The sequence below is a fragment of the Bombina bombina genome, chromosome 2 (assembly GCF_027579735.1).
Source record: "Bombina bombina isolate aBomBom1 chromosome 2, aBomBom1.pri, whole genome shotgun sequence".
Lineage (NCBI taxonomy): Eukaryota > Metazoa > Chordata > Amphibia > Anura > Bombinatoridae > Bombina > Bombina bombina.
In genome coordinates, this window is record NC_069500.1 from 1,291,477,785 (window position 1) to 1,291,489,214 (window position 11,430).

An 11,430-nucleotide genomic window follows, 5' to 3' on the forward strand; every position below is an offset into this window, starting at 1 on the left:
GGGAGACACTTGATTCCCGATAGTTGTATTGCGTCTTGCGACGCAAAAACAGCCATCTTTTATATCATCCTTTAAATTGGCAGATTTCTACATAGGATTTTGCAGATGGAATAGTATTGGGGACTGTAGGTTGTCACAAAGGTGGGTTTTTGTCTTACCTTCTTCGACTTTTTCCCATCTTCAAGAAAGGACACCTTGTCTCTTTGGCTGACATCTGCTAGTGCTTTTTGCACCACTCCACTGTCATACCCTCGTGCTAGCAATTTTTTTTGTCAATTTCTCACTTTCATTCAATGCTTGTTGTCCCTCAAAAAGGATGGCAACCGATATACCAGAGGATGTAGCAGGGATTCTAACCAGTTACCAAGGTTTTCAAGCAGCGACCCTATTCCTGAAACTATTGGGTGCCCTTTCACCTCCACCAAGGACTTATGTACCTTGGGGAGGTGATGAAATATGAGGACCACGGGATGTTTTACATTAAAAAATTCAAAAGTGTCATCATCTATTACTCCTAGGTACCTGCTATCATCAAGCAGATCCAAAAGGAGAGCTCCAAACCGCTGTGTGGGATCTCTAGGCAACTTTTCATAGACATCAGTTTCCAAGAGTTGTCTCTCTGCCTCCATAACATAGTATGATCGATCTAACACAATGACCGAGCCCCCCTTATTGGACTGCTTCACAATGATGTCCTCTCTCTTCTGGAGTTTTGTCAGGGCTAGTCTTTGCTCTAGACTAAGGTTGTTCTTTGCTGTCCTCTGTTCGAGGTCTAATTTAAGAAGATCTTCTTCCATTCTTCATTGAAATGACTCTAATGCATGGCCTCTATAATGGGTAGGGTAAAATACAGATCTTGGCTCAAAGCCATTGTGAGAACCAACACTTTGTTCCTCACTCAAACCCTCCCTTTCCAATGTATAGAGGTTTAAAAAATCCCTAGCATCTGTTATGTTGAAATAATCATGTTGTGGTGTTGTATCTAGATCTGGGATTACTTCATCTATAGTTGGATTGATCTTATAGAACTTTTTCAAAGTTAGACCACAAATAAACCTATTTATATCTAATAATGTGTCAAACACACTGAATTTGGAAGTGGGAACAACATTTAAGCCTAGATTTAAGACTTCAACCTCAGACTTAGTAAATGAAACACTTGATAAATGTATTATATTTGATCCCTGTATTTGTTGGTTTGTCTGCCCCCTCAATGTGTAATGTTCTCTCTGTGGCCCTTGCCTTAGTATGCCTCTTCCTCCTCCTTCTTCTTGGCCCTGTGCTACCTGAAAAACCTGTTGCCCAACTTGTGAATCTACCTTTGAGGTATGCTGTGCTTTTTTTATATTTGTTACCTCTAGATGGTTTAGGGGGATCTAGTTTTTTAAGGATAGCAGGTATACCCATCAACTCATTAGATTGTTTAGGGGGTATACTATCTGGGAGTGATATATTGGTATGGGACAAAGGGAGGGTAGGGGGAGTTTGATAAAGTGCTGCTGTTGCTGTCATCTGGCTGAGTGCGCCTCCATCATCATCTGAGGTTTGTTCGCTAGACATAAAAGAAACAAAGCCCTGAAGATCGTCATCCTCATTGGAATCCGGGTCTGTATCAGAAAAAGAAACCTTCTTGGGGGTCTTATTGCCCCTTTTCAACTGATGTGCCTTCTTATTGCTCTGATTTCTTCTGGTGTACTTCCTTGATTTCCAATTATACACCCTGTTATTTTTATAGTCCTCAGTATCTCTGGTATATTTCTTGAAAGTTATAGTGTCCAATTCTTTCTTTGCTTTATCCACTGTAGATTGTAAGATACTATCCAGTTTGGGGTAATCTTGATGATCCATAAAGGTGTTAAGTTCCTTTTGAACATGCTCTATGTGTTCTCTAGCCTCCGCTAGTTTCATATATTTGTGTTTAACAATGAGTGCCATAAGTCTGAGAGAGCATTCAGACAATATTATGTTCCATTCTAAAGCAAATTTGTCATCTGTAATCAGAAAAGTAGGATATTTCCTCAGACGTGAGCCCCTGGGGACCATTCCCAGAGATATATATTTCTCTAGTAAGCGTTTGTCCCACCATAATTTATGCTCTGTCCATAGACATAAAAGCATCACATATATCAAGTAAATCCAACTTATTCTCAAAAATCTCTTCTAAACTCGGTCTGTTACCCTCTAGGTTTGCCACTGTTTGCATAGAGCAGAAATGTTGAGCCATTTTGCCTTTGTTATACTATATTCACTGAAGGAAGCTAGTGATCCAAGATTATAATGCTATTTATTTAAAGCAATATTGAAATAACATATAAGTAAATGATCTTGAGATTATAATCAAAATGTTCCCTTGAAATAATCCCTTGGAATCTTGGTGATTTATAATATTAGTAATTATCTGGGCTACCTGGAGACTGTTATGAGTGATTAGTTATAATGTAAAACAAGCTTACAGGTTCAGTCTCTAACAGGTTAATCCAGAATTATTATCGAAGTATGCTTAGGAGCAGTGCATATAGACATTTAAAGCAAACACACTGTATATATATATATATATATATACATATATATATAAATAAATAAATATATATATATATATATATATATATATATATATATATATATATATATATATATATATATATATATATAAATAAATGCATTTTGAGTCATTTTATGTCAAGTGTATAAAAACATGTAAAAATATATTATGCAATATCTAAATCTAATAAAGTTTTTAACTATGTATTCACTGTAAATACTTCACATTCCAATGTTCTGCACAAAGCAGAATACGTTCTAAGTATTTATAAATAGACATTTATATATATATATATATATATATTTATTTATACCTATATATAATTTTATATATATATATATATATATATATATATATGTATACTGTATAACAAATCCAAAATAAAACGAATCCTCCCTCCAATAGTCAGCAACCTGGGTGCAAATATGTAATTAATATTTCTAGCAAAAAATATGCACTCTCAGGGCTTTAAGACAAGCAGTGTTAATATTTATTGATTGACGTTTCTGGGATCGTGTCCCCTTCTTGCAATTGGGTTTGTGCACAGGTATTGTTATTTTTCTCCACTTTTTATTTCTCCATTGACTTCTATGGGAGAATAGATTACCACGCGATATTCTAAGTTCGGTTCTCTACAGTATGCGCGTCGGGTTAGCATGCGAGTGAAAAAAGTTTACTTTCAACTTGTAATATAAGCACAACCCGAAGCGTGCAAAAAGCTTACCTCTGGCGCAGTTAACGCTCAAGTGGGAGAGTTAAATTGCTCTCCACTTGTAATCTGGCCCTTAAAGTGCCATAAAACAGGTTGAGATCTGTGCATATCCTAAAAGGGCCAATTAAGTAAAAATAGTTTGCATAAAAAAATTGTTTAAAAATTGTTGGGAAGTATTTTAAAATAATTTTCAAAAATAAGCAAAAATACTTATAAAAGTCATGCTGTCTGGAGCACTGTGCTCCACCCCCTTATCAGTGTTTAGACACAGGCATTATATTTCAGATGAGTTCACAGCTTCTAGACATGCTCCAGCAGATAATCCCTATTCATTTGTGCATTTTACCAAAACAACAATGGATATAGCTACAGCCATAAAAGGAATTGTGTGGGTGGAGTTAGAGCTTTACACTTCAGAAACTTAAAAGAAAGGGTTAATGGCGAGGCACTGCAGTATAAATTTGCAGGTAAAGTAATGAATGTACATATTCTTATATTTTGTCTCTATCTCAACTTGTTTTATGTCCCTTTAATGTCATACCATAATAATACATAAGTAACCTCCCGAAACCTGGTGAAACCAGTTTAAAACTCTAGTTCAGAACTTGAAACAGATATTTTTTAAATTCTCTATAAAAAAATTTGGTATGCAGCTTGCACTGGATATACAAAAATGTATGCTTAGGCTTTATAAAAATGAGTAATGCAGCTGCTGTAGTCACTGAGAAACCTACTGCCCCCCCAAAAATGTCCCCATTAATTTTGGTTAATATTTTGTCATATACTCCTCAAAGCTGAAGTCTTGGCACACATTAATGTGTCATGTACCACTACTAGACTGCAAGGGATCAGTGATTTCTATTAAAGTAGTAAATAAAGCATTTGGAGAGGATAGCACTGGGAAGGCAATGTGCTGTAGAATCCACCCCCTTCCACATCTGAAAACTACATTAGGCACAAGCCTAGTTGTCCTAAGGGAAAAACGTTACACCCCTGGATTTGTGTAAAGAAGGGTCACCAGGTTTCTCTGACAGTATGGAGACAATGGATAATTATAAACATACACATAGATTACAAGTTTTGTGTTCGTGTTTTAACGCTGAAAAAATTGTAATTTCAGTGTTAAAATAGCACCGCAGCCATTAAAAGTCTTGTCAGTATAGCCATTACAAGCTTTGCGGTGAGGCTAAAAAGCTGGCGTTACACCCTATACCAACAAGATCCGTTTCGCAATCTGAGAGCAGTAGTTATGAGTTTTACGCAAAAAAACTGTTACATAAAACTCATAACTAAACTGTTACAAAGTGCACCCATAAACTACCTAATAAACCCCTAAACCGAGGCCCTCCCACATCACAAACACTAAATTAAAGTTATTAACCCCTAATCTGCCGCTCCCAACATTGCCGCCACTAATAAAATGTATCAACCCCTATTCCGCCGCACCCCAACATCACCCACACTATAATAAAGATATTAATCATTATTAAGCTGCTTCCCGACATCGCCACCACTATAATAAACCTATTAACCCTTAAACCGCAAGCCCCCACAACGAAATATACTAAATTTAACTATTAACCCCTAAACCGGAAGCCCCATACAACGAAATATACTAAATTAAAATATTAACCCCTAAACCGAAAGCCCCCCACATTGCAATAAACTAATTTAAACTAGTAACCCCTAAACCTAACGCCCCTCTAACTTTATATTAAAATTACAATTTCCCTATCTTAAATTAAAACTTACCAGTCAAATTAAAAAAACTAAGTTTAAACTAACAATTAAACATATAACTATTAAGCTAAAACTAAACTCACTACCAATTAAACAAAACTAAAATACACATTAAAAAATCCTAACACTACTATAAAATATACAAAATATCTAATTACAAAAAATAAAAAATACTAAATTACAAAAAATAACAAACATTAAATTACGAAAAATAACTTATGAAATTACACCTAATCTAATAGCCCTATAAAAATAAAAAAAGCCCACCCAAAAAAAAAAAAAAAACCCCTAGCCTACAATAAACTACCAATAGCCCTTAAATGGGCCTTTTGTAGGGCATTGCCCTAAGTTAAACAACTCTTTTACCTGTAAAAAAAAACCCACAAAGACCCCCCAACAGTAAAACCCACCACCCAACCAACCCCCCAAAATAATAAACCTAACTCTAACAAAAACCTAATCTACCCATTGACCTGAAAAGGGCATTTGTATAGGCATTGCCCTTAAAAGGGCATTTAGCTCTTTTGCATTGCCCTAAAAAGGGCATTTAGCTCTTTTAAGAAAAGCCCAAACTCTAAACTAAAAAAAAAAAACACACAAAAAACTCAAATAAAAACCTAACACTAATCCCTCTTTAGGTACTCACAGTTGCTGAAGTCCCGCTTGAAAAATCTTCATCCCGGCGGCTCCATCTTCATCCAGGCGGCTCCATCTTTATCCATTGCGGGACCGGCATCCTCTTTATCCCTGCGGAGGTGGAACAGCAATGCGCAGAGGCGGAGGTCCTCTTATGTGATAACTAATAATATTTATATGTTGCATTTCGTTTAGGGGAATCTAAAGCTAAAATTCATGCCTGTTGGGGTACAAAAAAAGGTTGAGAATGGTGTAAAGCTTGAGAAACGCTGGTGGAAATGTGGAAATGTGTTCTCTGGAGGGATGAATCACACTTCACTATCTGAAAGTCTAATAGAAGATTCTGGGTGTGGCTAATGCCAGGAGAATGCTACCTACTGGAATTCATTGGCCTAGATTTAGAGTTTGGTGGTAGCCGTGAAAACCAGCGTTAGAGGCTCCTAACGCTGGTTTTAGGCTACCGCCGGTATTTGGAGTCACTCAAAATAGGGTCTAACGCTCAATTTTCAGCCGCGACTTTTCCATACCGCAGATTCCCTTACGTAAATTGCGTATCCTATCTTTTCAATGGGATTTTTCTAACTCCGGTATTTAGAGTCATTCTGAAGTGAGCGTTAGACATCTAACGACAAAACTCCAGCCGCAGGAAAAAAGTCAGTAGTTAAGAGCTTTCTGGGCTAACGCCGGTTTCTAAAGCTCTTAACTACTGTACTCTAAAGTACACTAACACCCATAAACTACCTATGTACCCCTAAACCGAGGTCCCCCCACATCGCCGACATTCGAAAAAAAATTTTTAACCCCTAATCTGCCGACCACCACCTATCCAATCAGCCAATCAGATTGAGCTTGCATTCTATTGGCTGATCGGAACAGCCAATAGAATGCAAGCTCAATCTGATTGGCTGATCGGATCAGCCAATCGGATTGAACTTGATTCTGATTGGCTGATTCCATCAGCCAATCAGAATATTCCCACCTTAATTCCGATTGGCTGATAGAATCCTATCAGCCAATCGGAATTCGAGGGACACCATCTTGGATGACGTCATTTAAAGGAACCGTCATTCGTCGTTCAGTCGTCGGCCAGGATGGATGTTCCGCGGTGGAGGTCTTCAGGATGCTGCCGCTTCGCTCCGGATGGATGCCGCTTGGATGAAGACTTCAATCGGATGGAAGACCTCTTCTGCCCCGCTTGGATGAAGACTTCAGCCGGATCATGGACCTCTTCAGCCCCCCGCTTGGGCTTGGATCAGGACATCGGAAGAGCTCTTCTGGACCGATCGGTGAACCTGGTATGGTGAAGACAAGGTAGGATGATCTTCAGGGGCTTAGTGTTAGGTTTATTTAAGGGGGGTTTGGGTTAGATTAGGGGTATGTGGGTGGTGGGTTGTAATGTTGGGGGGGGGGTATTGTATGTTTTTTTTTACAGGCAAAAGAGCTGTATTTCTTGGGGCATGCCCCGCAAAGGGCCCTGTTCAGGGCTGGTAAGGTAAAAGAGCTTTGAACTTTAGTAATTTAGAATAGGGTAGGGCATTTTTTTATTTTGGGGGCTTTGTTATTTTATTAGGGGGCTTAGAGTAGGTGTAATTAGTTTAAAATTGTTGTAATATTTTTCTTATGTTTGTAAATATTTTTTTATTTTTTGTAACTTTAGCTAGTTTATTTAATTGTATTTATTTGTAGCAATTGTATTTAATTAATTTATTGATAGTGTAGTGTTAGGTTAATTGTAGGTAATTGTATGTAGTTTATTTAATTAATTTATTGATAGTCTAGTGTTAGGTTTATTTGTAACTTAGGTTAGGATTTCTTTTACAGGTAAATTTGTAATTATTTTAACTATTTTAGCTATTAAATAGTTCTTAACTATTTAATAGCTATTGTACCTGGTTAAAATAAATACAAAGTTACCTGTAAAATAAATATAAATCCTAAAATAGCTATAATATAATTATAATTTATATTGTAGCTATATTAGGATTTATTTTACAGGTAAGTATTTAGCTTTAAATAGGAATAATTTATTTAATAAGAGTTAATTAATTTCGTTAGATTTAAATTATATTTAATTTAGGAGGGGTGTTAGTGTTAGGGTTAGACTTAGCTTTAGGGGTTAATACATTTATTAGAATAGCGGTGAGCTCCAGTCGGCAGATTAGGGGTTAATGTTTGAAGTTAGGTGTCGGCGATGTTAGGGAGGGCAGATTAGGGGTTAATACTATTTATGATAGGGTTAGTGAGGCGGATTAGGGGTTAATAACTTTATTATAGTAGCGCTCAGGTCCGGTCGACAGATTAGGGGTTAATAAGTGTAGGCAGGTGGAGGCGACGTTGTGGGGGGCAGATTAGGGGTTAATAAATATAATATAGGGGTCGGCGATGTTAGGGCAGCAGATTAGGGGTACATAGGGATAATGTAAGTAGCGGCGGTTTACGGAGCGGCAGATTAGGGGTTAATAATAATATGCAGGGGTCAGCGATAGCGGGGGCGGCAGAATAGGGGTTAATAAGTGTAAGGTTAGGGGTGTTTAGACTCGGGGTACATGTTAGAGTGTTAAGTGCAGACGTAGGAAGGGTTACCGCATAGCAAACAATGGGGCTGCGTTAAGATCTGAACGCAGCTTTTTTGCAGGTGTTAGGTTTTTTTTCAGCTCAAACAGCCCCATTGTTTCCTATGGGGGAATCGTGCACGAGCACGTTTTTGAGGCTGGCCGCGTCCGTAAGCAACTCTGGTATCGAGAGTTGAAGCTGCGTTAAAAATGCTCTACGCTCCTTTTTTGGAGCCTAACGCAGCCTTTATGTGGACTCTCAATACCAGAGTTATTTTTATGGTGCGGCCAGAAAAAAGCCGGCGTTAGTTTTTCGGGTTCTTACCGACAAAACTCCAAATCTAGTGGATAGTGTCTATTGTAAAGCTTGGTTGGGGCGAGATAAAGGTCTGGGGCTGTTTTTCAGGGTTTAGGCTGGGTCCCTTAGTTCCAGTGAAGGGTAATCTTAATGAGACAGTCAAATCAAAATTAAACTTTCATGATTCATATAGGGCATGCAATTTTAAATAACTTTCCAGTTTACTTTTATCATCACATTTTCTTTTGTTCTCTTGGTATTCTTTGTTGAAGGCAAAACATAGTTAGGCTCATAGGCTGATTTCTAAGGCCTTAATGGCCGCCTTTTATCTCAGTGCATTTTATTAACTTTTCACAGACAGGCAGTGCTAGTTCATGTGTGTCACATAAAGATAACCTTGTGCTCACTCCAGTGGAGTTATGCATGAGTCAGCTCTAATTGGCTGAATTGCAAGTTTAAAAAAAAACTGAGATGGGGGCAGTCTGCAGAGGTTTAGATACAAGGTAATCACATAGGTAAAACGTATATTAATACAACAGTGTTGGTATGCAAAACTGGGCAATGGGTAATAAAGGGATTATTTACCTTTTTAAACAATAAACTTTTTCAAGTAGACTGTCCCTTTAATGCTACAGAATACAAAGACAGTTTAAACAATTGGGTGATTTCAAATTTTTGGCAACCGTTTGGGGAAGACTCTTTACTGTTCCAGCATGACTGTGACCAACTGCACAAAGCTAAGTCCATAATGATATGCTTGATGAGTTTGGTATGGAGGAACTCAAGTGGTCTGCACAGAGCGAGCCAGACCTTCTTGTCCTACATCAGTGCCTGACCTCACAAATGCACTTTTGGCTGAATAGGTACGAGTTCCCAAGGAAGACACCCTCCAAAAGCCTTCCCAGATGAGTGGCAGCTGTTATTAATGCCCATGGTATTAGAATAAGATGTTCAACAGCAACAAGCTCATATAGGTGTGATGGTCAGGTGTCAGCATACTTCTGGCCATATAGGGGCCGATTTAACAATGTCTGGCGGACTTGATATGCTGCAGCGTTTCATGTCCGCCAGACATTGCTGAATGCGGACAGCATACGCTGTCAGCATTCAGCATTGCACAAGCAGTTCTAGTGAACTGCTTGTGCAATGCTGCCCCCTGCAGATTTGCGGGGTGTCAATCACCCCGATCGTATCCTGCGGCGGGATATTAGCTAAGGATCTTAAGATCCCTGCTTCTTAACTCCTGTTTCTGCGCGAGCCTAAAGGCTCGCGCAGAAACAAGGGGAACAGGGGCCAGTCAGCCCTTGTTAAATTGACCCCTTAGTTTTTAACAAGTTGTTGCTTGTTTAAGCAAAGCATTTTAGTGTACCTGTTACTTGTATAGTGGGCCCTATACTCTCAGTGAGAAATGGTAGTAGTATGCTCATTGCACACATATTATCCAGTTAAGTGTTGTGCTCACTGTAGTCTAAATATAATGATTATTTAAAAACAAAATACAGTGTTACTGATTGCTATTGTGCACTCAAAAACAGGGAAGGTGTAGTGCAAAAAACTATTTGAGCTGAATTTTTGTGTTCCACCAGTTTTGTGCTTGAGCGTTATCCAACATAAATTTTAGTCCAAGTTCTCATAGAAATCTATTATCTGTAGCTGCACTATACTAATGATCGCCCTATATATATATATATAAATATATATACAGTGTATACCCCTGACTTGTAATATGAGCATAAAAATGCAAGCAGATTTTACACAAGCAGTATTGACACTCTTTACCACTTTTGTTTGCACTCTTTGAATCATAAAGGAAAATGCTTGGGTTTCGTGTTCCTTTGAGTTAGTGATGCAAAGAGTAAATATTCTGATGCCATTAGAGTGTTTCTTTAAATGATACTAAAGAGAACTACATAACAGTATATTTTTTCCATTTGCCTTCTACAATTATAACACCCCACCTAGACCAAGAGCTGTTCATTTACATTATGAAACAATATGTGATCATTTGCTTTTCTTCTTAAGGAAACTGTTGCCAACTGGAAAATAATAGATTCATTTTCCATATGTTGATGACTTTGTTGGTGATAATTTATTTAAAGGGACATAATACTCATATGCTAAACCTCTGTAGGTTAAGTAGCATAACTGTATAAAGCTGACAGGAAAATATCACCTGAACATCTCTATGTAAAAAAGGAAGATATTTTACCTCACAATTTGTTCAGTTCACCAGAGTAAATGCTCTGTGAACAGTTATACTTCATCTGCTGTCCAGCTGCAAGTTGAAAAAAAAATTGCCAATTAGCATCAGCAGTGCTGATGTCAAGCATTGGTTTGCTGTGATCATATTGGATTTCATTGAAATCTCATGAGATTTCATAGTAAACTTACTTAAATTGAATAGGAGAATAAAATGACTGTGCTTGCACATGCCAGATGCACAATCCCTTGCAAGTCCTGGGACAAGAATCCTGATTTGCTGCTCTTGTACAATTGGCTGCTCGAGAGCAGAAGATTTTTCTGCACAAGTAGCATCTGCCCGTACAATGATAAATACTGGCAAGGAATGCTTTCCTCAATTTCTGTCCATCCATTGAATGATAGATCTGCCCCTTTATGTGGTTCTGTCTGGGACACTAAACACCTCTTGCTGATTTTATTTTACTATAATGAAACAATATTACATAGCATTTCAGATCTATTCTCCAGGTTACAACATGAAAAAATAAAAATCACAATATAAAATTAAAAACAGATTGGGCACATCACTTCCTGTATGTTCACTTAGGTTCAGAAAAAATGCAACAAGTTTACATTTCTTAAACACTAAGGGGCAGATTTATCAAAGCGTGAATACCGCTATCAGTTAGTTCGTGTGAATCAGATATTTATGAACCAGTGGTTTAAACCACTGCTTCCTAAAACCTAGCAGATTAAAATCACCCTGGGG